General features: G+C 31.2%; 7 non-coding genes across 7 annotated transcripts; all 7 read right to left on the bottom strand.

The window, feature by feature from the left end:
- Nucleotides 1-1,525: 1,525 nt before the first annotated feature.
- On the bottom strand, nt 1,526-1,599 carry TRNAT-AGU (transfer RNA threonine (anticodon AGU)). Its single transcript has one exon. It is a non-coding gene; the product is annotated as a tRNA-Thr (tRNA).
- Nucleotides 1,600-3,546: 1,947 nt separating this feature from the next.
- Nucleotides 3,547-3,620, bottom strand: TRNAT-AGU (transfer RNA threonine (anticodon AGU)). The gene has a single exon. It is a non-coding gene; the product is annotated as a tRNA-Thr (tRNA).
- Nucleotides 3,621-5,568: 1,948 nt separating this feature from the next.
- TRNAT-AGU (transfer RNA threonine (anticodon AGU)) lies at nt 5,569-5,642 on the bottom strand. Its single transcript has one exon. It is a non-coding gene; the product is annotated as a tRNA-Thr (tRNA).
- A 1,948-nt stretch (nt 5,643-7,590) lies between these two features.
- TRNAT-AGU (transfer RNA threonine (anticodon AGU)) lies at nt 7,591-7,664 on the bottom strand. Its single transcript has one exon. It is a non-coding gene; the product is annotated as a tRNA-Thr (tRNA).
- Nucleotides 7,665-8,090: 426 nt separating this feature from the next.
- On the bottom strand, nt 8,091-8,163 carry TRNAT-CGU (transfer RNA threonine (anticodon CGU)). Its single transcript has one exon. It is a non-coding gene; the product is annotated as a tRNA-Thr (tRNA).
- A 1,448-nt stretch (nt 8,164-9,611) lies between these two features.
- On the bottom strand, nt 9,612-9,685 carry TRNAT-AGU (transfer RNA threonine (anticodon AGU)). Its single transcript has one exon. It is a non-coding gene; the product is annotated as a tRNA-Thr (tRNA).
- Nucleotides 9,686-11,632: 1,947 nt separating this feature from the next.
- Nucleotides 11,633-11,706, bottom strand: TRNAT-AGU (transfer RNA threonine (anticodon AGU)). Its single transcript has one exon. It is a non-coding gene; the product is annotated as a tRNA-Thr (tRNA).
- Nucleotides 11,707-12,048: the final 342 nt, after the last annotated feature.

Here is a 12,048-nt window from a genome sequence, read left to right as displayed (position 1 = left end):
CTGAGGTGTTGCTGAGATTTGAACTCAGGATTTCCTGTTTAAGAGACAGGCGCTTTAACCACTAAGCCACAGCACCTCTTACTCTTAAAATGATTGAATAACTGACTTAGTTGCCATTATTGCTTTTCAATACCTTCTGTGGAGTCTTTTTTTATCTGTTTTATTACGTTAAACATAAAAGAATTCCCCATCACTTAAGAAGAGTACCTAAGATTTAGTTAAAAAGTATTCATAAAAGTAGATTACATTTTTCAGTGGCTCACAAATTATTATTGTAGAGGATTGTATCACTTTTCTTCTTCAACTCTAGCACTTTATTTTATATTTATCTTCCTCTTTGATATACCCTTCATTTTACATTCATAGTCTTGCTTCTGTCATCTCGAAAATACTCAGAATTTTATTTAGTATTAAGATGAACTGTTCAATAGTAAGTTACTCAAATGTTTCATTTTAACATTATATCAAAGGATCATCTAATGAAAATAATCTGTTATTTAACTATGAAAAAGAGCACGGTGTTGTGGAGATTTGAACTCAGGATCTCCTGTTTTTTAGACGGGAAGTCAAAGCAACTAAGCCAGAGATCTTTCATGACAAAGATTACTGCAATTGCTAGTAGAATGGAGTGCAGTAGAAATCTGTTTTTTTTTTATTTTATTTTCTAAGTTGATACAACTCTGTTGTCAAACTCTATAGGTGAGAAGATCAAATTTATTTAAGAATACTTCCTTAATGAGTGACTTACCCTACTTATAGAAGATTGAATTATGTGTTATAAGTAAAATGCATTGGTTAAATTGAACTCTTAATTTATTTGTCGTCTCTTTCCTTTTCTTTGACATTCTCTTTTCCCCTATTCATTTATGGTATTACTTTCGAATTCTGCAAAACACCAAGTGTTTGTTTCATTTGGAGATCAAGCATTCTAAAGTCAACAGAACACTACTCTTGTTTTTAAGCTTTATTGAACGTTTACTTGAAGAAATTGAATTTTAAAAGTTTGGACTAAATCTAAATTGTTGCTGGAATTTAAACACAGGACATCCTAGTTATGAGACAGGAGCTTTGACCACTAAACAACAGCACCTACTTATCTTACAAATATTGAATAACTGACTTAGTGGAGATGACTTGTCCTCAGCGCGTTTAGTGCAGTCTTCTTTATCTGTGGTGAAACGTTGAACAAAAAAGGATTCCCCATCACTTAAGAAGAATACCTACATTTTAGTTAACAAGTACTTATAAAAGTAGATTACATTTTTGAGTGGTTTACAAATAATAATTGTAGAGGAATACATCAGTTGCCTTCACCTCTAAGGTTTTAGTTCATATATACCTTGCTATTTGATTTACTCTTCATTTTACATTCAAAGTTTTGCTTCTGTTACCATGAAAATTCTCAGAATTTTATTTAATATTAAGATGAACTGTCTATTAGAAAGATGACTCAGATTTTTCATTTTTTTATTGTATCAGAGAGTATCTAAGGAAACTGATCTGTAATTTAAGAATAAAAATATCAAGGTGCTGCTGAGATTTGAACTCAGGATCTCCAGTTTACTAGACAGGCGCTTTAACCAGCTAAGCCACATCACCTGCTTGACCAATGTCACTGGAATAGTTAGCTGAATGGAGTGAAATAGAAATCGTTTTTTTTTTCATTTTCTTTTCTAAGTTCCCACAACTCTCTTCTGAAACACTATAGGTGAGAACACTAAATTTATTTAAAAATTCTTCCTTAAGAGGTGGCTTACCATTCTTTTAGAATATCGAATGATGTCTTGTGAGTGAAATGCATTACAAAAATTCAACTCTAAATTGAATTTTCTTCTCTTTCCTCTTTGTTATAATTCTCATTTCCCTTATTCATTCATTGCATTGCTTTGAAATTCTGCAAAATACCAAGTGCTTTTTTCATTATGAGATGAAGCATTCTAAAGTGAACAGGACACTACTCTTGTTCTGAAACTGTATTTAATATTTACTTGAAAAAATTCAATTCTATAGGTTTGGAGCAAAAGTGAGATGCTGCTGAGATTTGAACTCAGGATTTCCTGTTTAAGAGACAGGCGCTTTAACCACTAAGCCACAGCACCTCTTACTCTTAAAATGATTGAATAACTGACTTAGTTGCCATTATTGCTTTTCAATACCTTCGGTGGAGTCTTTTTTTATCTGTGTTATTACGTTAAACATAAAATAATTCCCCATCACTTAAGAAGAGTACCTAAGATTTAGTTAAAAAGTATTCATAAAAGTAGACTACATTTTTCAGTGGCTCACAAATTATTATTGTAGAGGATTGTATCACTTTTCTTCTTCAACTCTAGCACTTTATTTTATATTTATCTTCCTCTTTGATATACCCTTCATTTTACATTCACAGTCTTGCTTCTGTCATCTCGAAAATACTCGGAATTTTATTTAGTATTAAGATGAACTGTTCAATAGTAAGTTACTCAAATTTTTCATTTTAACATTATATCAAAGGATCATCTAATTAAAATAATCTGTTATTTAACTATGAAAAAAAGCACGGTGTTGTGGAGATTTGAACTCAGGATCTTCTGTTTATAAGACGGGCAGTCAAAGCAACTAAGCCAGAGAACTTTCATGACAAAGTTTACTGCAATTGCTAGTAGAATGGAGTGCAGTAGAAATCTGTTTTTTTTATTTTCTTTTCTAAGTTGATACAACTCTGTTGTCGAACTCTATAGGTGAGAAGATCAAATTTATTTAAGAATACTTCCTTAATGAGTGACTTACCCTACTTATAGAAGATTGAATTATGTGTTGTGAGTAAAATGCATTGGTTAAATTGAACTCTTAATTTATTTGTCGTCTCTTTCCTTTTCTTTGACATTCTCTTTTCCCCTATTCATTTATGGTATTACTTTCGAATTCTGCAAAACACCAAGTGTTTGTTTCATTTGGAGATCAAGCATTCTAAAGTCAACAGAACACTACTCTTGTTTTTAAACTTTATTGAACGTTTACTTGAAGAAATTGAATTTTCAAAGTTTGGACTAAATCTAAATTGTTGCTGGAATTTAAACACAGGACATCCTAGTTATGAGACAGGAGCTTTGACCACTAAACAACAGCACCTACTTATCTTACAAATATTGAATAACTGACTTAGTGGAGATGACTTGTCCTCAGTGCCTTTAGTGGAGTCTTCTTTATCTGTGGTGAAACGTTGAACAAAAAAGGATTCCCCATCATTTAACAAGAATACCTACATATTAGTTAACAAGTACTTATAAAAGTATATTACATTTTTGAGTGGTTTACAAATAATAATTGTAGAGGAATACATCAGTTTTCTTCACCTCTAAGGTTTTAGTTCATATATACCTTGCTATTTGATTTACTCTTCATTTTACATTCAAAGTTTTGCTTCTGTTACCATGAACATTCTCTGAATTTTATTTAATATTAAGATGAACTGTCTATTAGTAAGATTAATCAGATTTTTCATTTTTTAATTGTATCAGAGAGTATCTAAGGAAACTGATCTGTAATTTAAGAATCAAAATATCAAGGTGCTGCTGAGATTTGAACTCAGGATCGCCTGTTTACTAGACAGGCGCTTTAACCAGCTAAGCCACAGCACCTGCTTGACAAATTTCACTGGAATAGTTAGCTGAATGAAGTGAAATAGAAATCATTTTTTTTTCATTTTCTTTTCTAAGTTCCCACAACTCTCTTCTTAAACACTATAGGTGAGAACACTAAATTTATTTAAAAATTCTTCCTTAAGAGGTGGCTTACCGTTCTTTTAGAATATTAAATTATGTCCTGTGAGTGAAATGCATTACAAAAATTCAACTCTAAATTGAATTTTCTTCTCTTTCCTCTTTGTTATAATTCTCATTTCCCTTATTCATTCATTGCATTGCTTTGAAATTCTGCAAAATACCAAGTGCTTTTTTCATTATGAGATGAAGCATTCTAAAGTGAACAGGACACTACTCTTGTTTTGAAACTGTATTTAATATTTACTTGAAAAAATTCAATTCTATAAGTTTGGAGCAAAACTGAGGTGTTGCTGAGATTTGAACTCAGGATTTCCTGTTTAAGAGACAGGCTCTTTAACCACTAAGCCACAGCACCTCTTACTCTTAAAATGATTGAATAACTGACTTAGTTGCCATTATTGCTTTTCAATACCTTCTGTGGAGTCTTTTTTTATCTGTGTTATTACGTTAAACATAAAAGAATTCCCCATCACTTAAGAAGAGTACCTAAGATTTAGTTAAAAAGTATTCATAAAAGTAGATTACATTTTTCAGTGGCTCACAAATTATTATTGTAGAGGATTGTATCACTTTTCTTCTTCAACTCTAGCACTTTATTTTATATTTATCTTCCTCTTTGATATACCCTTCATTTTACATTCATAGTCTTGCTTCTGTCATCTCGAAAATACTCAGAATTTTATTTAGTATTAAGATTAACTGTTCAATAGTAAGTTACTCAAATTTTTCATTTTAACATTATATCAAAGGATCATCTAATGAAAATAATCTGTTATTTAACTATGAAAAAGAGCACGGTGTTGTGGAGATTTGAACTCAGGATCTCCTGTTTTTTAGACGGGAAGTCAAAGCAACTAAGCCAGAGAACTTTCATGACAAAGATTTCTGCAATTGCTAGTAGAATGGAGTGCAGTAGAAATCTGTTTTTTTTAAATTTTATTTTCTAAGTTGATACAACTCTGTTGTCAAACTCTATAGGTGAGAAGATCAAATTTATTTAAGAATACTTCCTTAATGAGTGACTTACCCTACTTATAGAAGATTGAATTATGTGTTGTAAGTAAAATGCATTGGTTAAATTGAACTCTTAATTTATTTGTCGTCTCTTTCCTTTTCTTTGACATTCTCTTTTCCCCTATTCATTTATGGTATTACTTTCGAATTCTGCAAAACACCAAGTGTTTGTTTCATTTGGAGATCAAGCATTCTAAAGTCAACAGAACACTACTCTTGTTTTTAAGCTTTATTGAACGTTTATTTGAAGAAATTGAATTTTAAAAGTTTGGACTAAATCTAAATTGTTGCTGGAATTTAAACACAGGACATCCTAGTTATGAGACAGGAGCTTTGACCACTAAACAACAGCACCTACTTATCTTACAAATATTGAATAACTGACTTAGTGGAGATGACTTGTCCTCAGCGCGTTTAGTGCAGTCTTCTTTATCTGTGGTGAAACGTTAAACCAAAAAGGATTCCCCATCACTTAAGAAGAATACCTACATTTTAGTTAACAAGTACTTATAAAAGTAGATTACATTTTTGAGTGGTTTACAAATAATAATTGTAGAGGAATACATCAGTTGCCTTCACCTCTAAGGTTTTAGTTCATATATACCTTGCTATTTGATTTACTCTTCATTTTACATTCAAAGTTTTGCTTCTGTTACCATGAAAATTCTCTGAATTTTATTTAATATTAAGATGAACTGTCTATTAGAAAGATGACTCAGATTTTTCATTTTTTTATTGTATCAGAGAGTATCTAAGGAAACTGATCTGTAATTTAAGAATAAAAATATCAAGGTGCTGCTGAGATTTGAACTCAGGATCTCCAGTTTACTAGACAGGCGCTTTAACCAGCTAAGCCACATCACCTGCTTGACCAATGTCACTGGAATAGTTAGCTGAATGGAGTGAAATAGAAATCGTTTTTTTTTTCATTTTCTTTTCTAAGTTCCCACAACTCTCTTCTGAAACACTATAGGTGAGAACACTAAATTTATTTAAAAATTCTTCCTTAAGAGGTGGCTTACCATTCTTTTAGAATATCGAATGATGTCTTGTGAGTGAAATGCATTACAAAAATTCAACTCTAAATTGAATTTTCTTCTCTTTCCTCTTTGTTATAATTCTCATTTCCCTTATTCATTCATTGCATTGCTTTGAAATTCTGCAAAATACCAAGTGCTTTTTTCATTATGAGATGAAGCATTCTAAAGTGAACAGGACACTACTCTTGTTTTGAAACTGTATTTAATATTTACTTGAAAAAATTCAATTCTATAAGTTTGGAGCAAAAGTGAGATGCTGCTGAGATTTGAACTTAGGATTTCCTGTTTAAGAGACAGGCGCTTTAACCACTAAGCCACAGCACCTCTTACTCTTAAAATGATTGAATAACTGACTTAGTTGCCATTATTGCTTTTCAATACCTTCGGTGGAGTCTTTTTTTATCTGTGTTATTACGTTAAACATAAAATAATTCCCCATCACTTAAGAAGAGTACCTAAGATTTAGTTAAAAAGTATTCATAAAAGTAGACTACATTTTTCAGTGGCTCACAAATTATTATTGTAGAGGATTGTATCACTTTTCTTCTTCAACTCTAGCACTTTATTTTATATTTATCTTCCTCTTTGATATACCCTTCATTTTACATTCACAGTCTTGCTTCTGTCATCTCGAAAATACTCGGAATTTTATTTAGTATTAAGATGAACTGTTCAATAGTAAGTTACTCAAATGTTTCATTTTAACATTATATCAAAGGATCATCTAATGAAAATAATCTGTTATTTAACTATGAAAAAGAGCACGGTGTTGTGGAGATTTGAACTCAGGATCTCCTGTTTATTAGACGGGCAGTAAAAGCAACTAAGCCAGAGAACTTTCATGACAAAGTTTACTGCAATTGCTAGTAGAATGGAGTGCAGTAGAAATCTGTTTTTTTTTATTTTCTTTTCTAAGTTGATACAACTCTGTTGTCAAACTCTATAGGTGAGAAGATCAAATTTATTTAAGAATACTTCCTTAATGAGTGACTTACCCTACTTATAGAAGATTGAATTATGTGTTGTGAGTAAAATGCATTGGTTAAATTGAACTCTTAATTTATTTGTCGTCTCTTTCCTTTTCTTTGACATTCTATTTTCCCCTATTCATTTATGGTATTACTTTCGAATTCTGCAAAACACCAAGTGTTTGTTTCATTTGGAGATCAAGCATTCTAAAGTCAACAGAACACTACTCTTGTTTTTAAACTTTATTGAACGTTTACTTGAAGAAATTGAATTTTAAAAGTTTGTACTAAATCTAAATCGTTGCTGGAATTTAAACACAGGACATCCTAGTTATGAGACAGGAGCTTTGACCACTAAACAACAGCAGCTACTTATCTTACAAATATTGAATAACTGACTTAGTGGAGATGACTTGTCCTCAGTGCCTTTAGTGGAGTCTTCTTTATCTGTGGTGAAACGTTGAACAAAAAAGGATTCCCCATCACTTAACAAGAATACCTACATTTTAGTTAACAAGTACTTATAAAAGTAGATTACATTTTTGAGTGGTTTACAAATAATAATTGTAGAGGAATACATCAGTTGCCTTCACCTCTAAGGTTTTAGTTCATATATACCTTGCTATTTGATTTACTCTTCATTTTACATTCAAAGTTTTGCTTCTGTTACCATGAAAATTCTCTGAATTTTATTTAACATTAAGATGAACTGTATATTAGTAAGATGACTCAGATTTTTCATTTTTTAATTGTATCAGAGAGTATCTAAGGAAACTGATCTGTAATTTAAGAATAAAAATATCAAGGTGCTGCTGAGATTTGAACTCAGGATCTCCTGTTTACTAGACAGGTACTTTAACCAGCTAAGCCACAGCACCTGCTTGACAAATGTCACTGGAATAGTTAGCTGAATGGAGTGAAATAGAAATCACTTTTTTTTCATTTTCTTTTCGAAGTTCCCACAACCCTCTTCTTAAACACTATAGGTGAGAACACTAAATGTAATTAAAAATTATTCCTTAAGAGGTGGGTTACCGTTCTTTTAGAATATTGAATTATGTCTTGTGAGTGAAATGCATTACAAAAATTCAACTCTAAATTGAATTTTCTTCTCTTTCCTCTTTGTTATAATTCTCATTTCCCTTATTCATTCATTGCATTGCTTTGAAATTCTGCAAAATACCAAGTGCTTTTTTCATTATGAGATGAAGAATTCTAAAGTGAACAGGACACTACTCTTGTTTTGAAACTGTATTTAATATTTACTTGAAAAAATTCAATTCTATAAGTTTGGAGCAAAACTGAGGTGCTGCTGAGATTTGAACTCAGGATTTCCTGTTTACGAGACAGGCGCTTTAACCACTAAGCCACAGCACCTCTTACTCTTAAAATGATTGAATAACTGACTTAGTTGCCATTATTGCTTTTCAATACCTTCTGTGGAGTCTTTTTTTATCTGTGTTATTACTTTAAACATAAAATAATTCCCCATCACTTAAGAAGAGTACCTAAGATTTAGTTAAAAAGTATTCATAAAAGTAGATTACATTTTTCAGTGGCTCACAAATTATTATTGTAGAGGATTGTATCACTTTTCTTCTTCAACTCTAGCACTTTATTTTATATTTATCTTCCTCTTTGATATACCCTTCATTTTACATTCACAGTCTTGCTTCTGTCATCTCGAAAATACTCGGAATTTTATTTAGTATTAAGATGAACTGTTCAATAGTAAGTTACTCAAATGTTTCATTTTAACATTATATCAAAGGATCATCTAATGAAAATAATCTGTTATTTAACTTTGAAAAAGAGCACAGTGTTGTGGAGGTTTGAACTCAGGATCTCCTGTTTATTAGACGGGCAGTAAAAGCAACTAAGCCAGAGAACTTTCATGACAAAGTTTACTGCAATTGCTAGTAGAATGGAGTGCAGTAGAAATCTGTTTTTTTTTATTTTCTTTTCTAAGTTGATACAACTCTGTTGTCAAACTCTATAGGTGAGAAGATCAAATTTATTTAAGAATACTTCCTTAATGAGTGACTTACCCTACTTATAGAAGATTGAAATATGTGTTGTGAGTAAAATGTATTGGTTAAATTGAACTCTTAATTTAATTGTCGTCTCTTTCCTTTTCTTTGACATTCTCTTTTCCCCTATTCATTTATGGTATTACTTTCGAATTCTGCAAAACACCAAGTGTTTGTTTCATTTTGAGATCAAGCATTCTAAAGTCAACAGAACACTACTCTTGTTTTTAAACTTTATTGAACGTTTACTTGAAGAAATTGAATTTTAAAAGTTTGGACTAAATCTAAATTGTTGCTGGAATTTAAACACAGGACATCCTAGTTATGAGACAGGAGCTTTGACCACTAAACAACAGCAGCTACTTATCTTACAAATATTGAATAACTGACTTAGTGGAGATGACTTGTCCTCAGTGCCTTTAGTGGAGTCATCTTTATCTGTGGTGAAACGTTGAACAAAAAAGGATTCCCCATCACTTAACAAGAATACCTACATTTTAGTTAACAAGTACTTATAAAAGTAGATTACATTTTTGAGTGGTTTACAAATAATAATTGTAGAGGAATACATCAGTTGCCTTCACCTCTAAGGTTTTAGTTCATATATACCTTGCTATTTGATTTACTCTTCATTTTACATTCAAAGCTTTGCTTCTGTTACCATGAAAATTCTCTGAATTTTATTTAATATTAAGATGAACTGTCTATTAGTAAGATGAATCAGATTTTTCATTTTTTAATTGTATCAGAGAGTATCTAAGGAAACTGATCTGTAATTTAAGAATAAAAACATCAAGGTGCTGCTGAGATTGGAACTCAGGATCTCCTGTTTACTAGACAGGTACTTTAACCAGCTAAGCCACAGCACCTGCTTGACAAATCTCACTGGAATAGTTAGCTGAATGGAGTGAAATAGAAATCATTTTTTTTTCATTTTCTTTTCTAAGTTCCCACAACCCTCTTCTTAAACACTATAGGTGAGAACACTAAATGTATTTAAAAATTATTCCTTAAGAGGTGGGTTACCGTTCTTTTAGAATATTGAATTATGTCTTGTGAGTGAAATGCATTACAAAAATTCAACTCTAAATTGAAATTTTCTTCTCTCTCCTCTTTGTTATAATTCTCATTTCCCTTATTCATTCATTGCATTGATTTGCAATTCTGCAAAATACCAAGTGCTTTTTTCATTATGAGATGAAGCATTCTAAAGTGAACAGGACACTACTCTTGTTTTGAAACTGTATTTAATATTTACTTGAAAAAATTCAATTCTATAAGTTTGGAGCAAAAATTAGGGGCTGCTGAGATTTTAACTCAGCATTTCCTGTTTACGAGACAAGCGCTTTAACCACTAAGCCACAGCACCTCTTACTCTTAAAATGATTGAATAACTGACTTAGTTGCCATTATTGCTTTTCAATACCTTCTGTGGAGTCTTTTTTTATCTGTGTTATTTTGTTAAACATAAAAGAATTCCCCATCACTTAAGAAGAGTACCTAAGATTTAGTTAAAAAGTATTCATAAAAGTAGACTACATTTTTCAGTGGCTCACAAATTATTATTGTAGAGGATTGTATCACTTTTCTTCTTCAACTCTAGCACTTTATTTTATATTTATCTTCCTCTTTGATATACCCTTCATTTTACATTCACAGTCTTGCTTCTGTCATCTCGAAAATACTCGGAATTTTATTTAGTATTAAGATGAACTGTTCAATAGTAAGTTACTCAAATTTTTCATTTTAACATTATATCAAAGGATCATCTAATTAAAATAATCTGTTATTTAACTATGAAAAAAAGCACAGTGTTGTGGAGATTTGAACTCAGGATCTCCTGTTTATAAGACGGGCAGTCAAAGCAACTAAGCCAGAGAACTTTCATGACAAAGTTTACTGCAATTGCTAGTAGAATGGAGTGCAGTAGAAATCTGTTTTTTTTATTTTCTTTTCTAAGTTGATACAACTCTGTTGTCGAACTCTATAGGTGAGAAGATCAAATTTATTTAAGAATACTTCCTTAATGAGTGACTTACCCTACTTATAGAAGATTGAATTATGTGTTGTGAGTAAAATGCATTGGTTAAATTGAACTCTTAATTTATTTGTCGTCTCTTTCCTTTTCTTTGACATTCTCTTTTCCCCTATTCATTTATGGTATTACTTTCGAATTCTGCAAAACACCAAGTGTTTGTTTCATTTGGAGATCAAGCATTCTAAAGTCAACAGAACACTACTCTTGTTTTTAAACTTTATTGAACGTTTACTTGAAGAAATTGAATTTTCAAAGTTTGGACTAAATCTAAATTGTTGCTGGAATTTAAACACAGGACATCCTAGTTATGAGACAGGAGCTTTGACCACTAAACAACAGCACCTACTTATCTTACAAATATTGAATAACTGACTTAGTGGAGATGACTTGTCCTCAGTGCCTTTAGTGGAGTCTTCTTTATCTGTGGTGAAACGTTGAACAAAAAAGGATTCCCCATAATTTAACAAGAATACCTACATATTAGTTAACAAGTACTTATAAAAGTATATTACATTTTTGAGTGGTTTACAAATAATAATTGTAGAGGAATACATCAGTTTTCTTCACCTCTAATGTTTTAGTTCATATATACCTTGCTATTTGATTTACTCTTCATTTTACATTCAAAGTTTTGCTTCTGTTACCATGAACATTCTCTGAATTTTATTTAATATTAAGATGAACTGTCTATTAGTAAGATTAATCAGATTTTTCATTTTTTAATTGTATCAGAGAGTATCTAAGGAAACTGATCTGTAATTTAAGAATCAAAATATCAAGGTGCTGCTGAGATTTGAACTCAGGATCGCCTGTTTACTAGACAGGTGCTTTAACCAGCTAAGCCACAGCACCTGCTTGACAAATTTCACTGGAATAGTTAGCTGAATGAAGTGAAATAGAAATCATTTTTTTTTCATTTTCTTTTCTAAGTTCCCACAACTCTCTTCTTAAACACTATAGGTGAGAACACTAAATTTATTTAAAAATTCTTCCTTAAGAGGTGGCTTACCGTTCTTTTAGAATATTAAATTATGTCCTGTGAGTGAAATGCATTACAAAAATTCAACTCTAAATTGAATTTTCTTCTCTTTCCTCTTTGTTATAATTCTCATTTCCCTTATTCATTCATTGCATTGCTTTGAAATTCTGCAAAATACCAAGTGCTTTTTTCATTATGAGATGAAGCATTCTAAA

This window comes from Pleurodeles waltl, chromosome 8 (genome assembly GCF_031143425.1).
Source record: "Pleurodeles waltl isolate 20211129_DDA chromosome 8, aPleWal1.hap1.20221129, whole genome shotgun sequence".
In the NCBI taxonomy this organism is placed as follows: Eukaryota; Metazoa; Chordata; class Amphibia; order Caudata; family Salamandridae; genus Pleurodeles; species Pleurodeles waltl.
The sequence above is the reverse complement of the archived record's forward strand: the minus strand, read 5'-3'. Positions and strand labels throughout refer to the sequence as shown.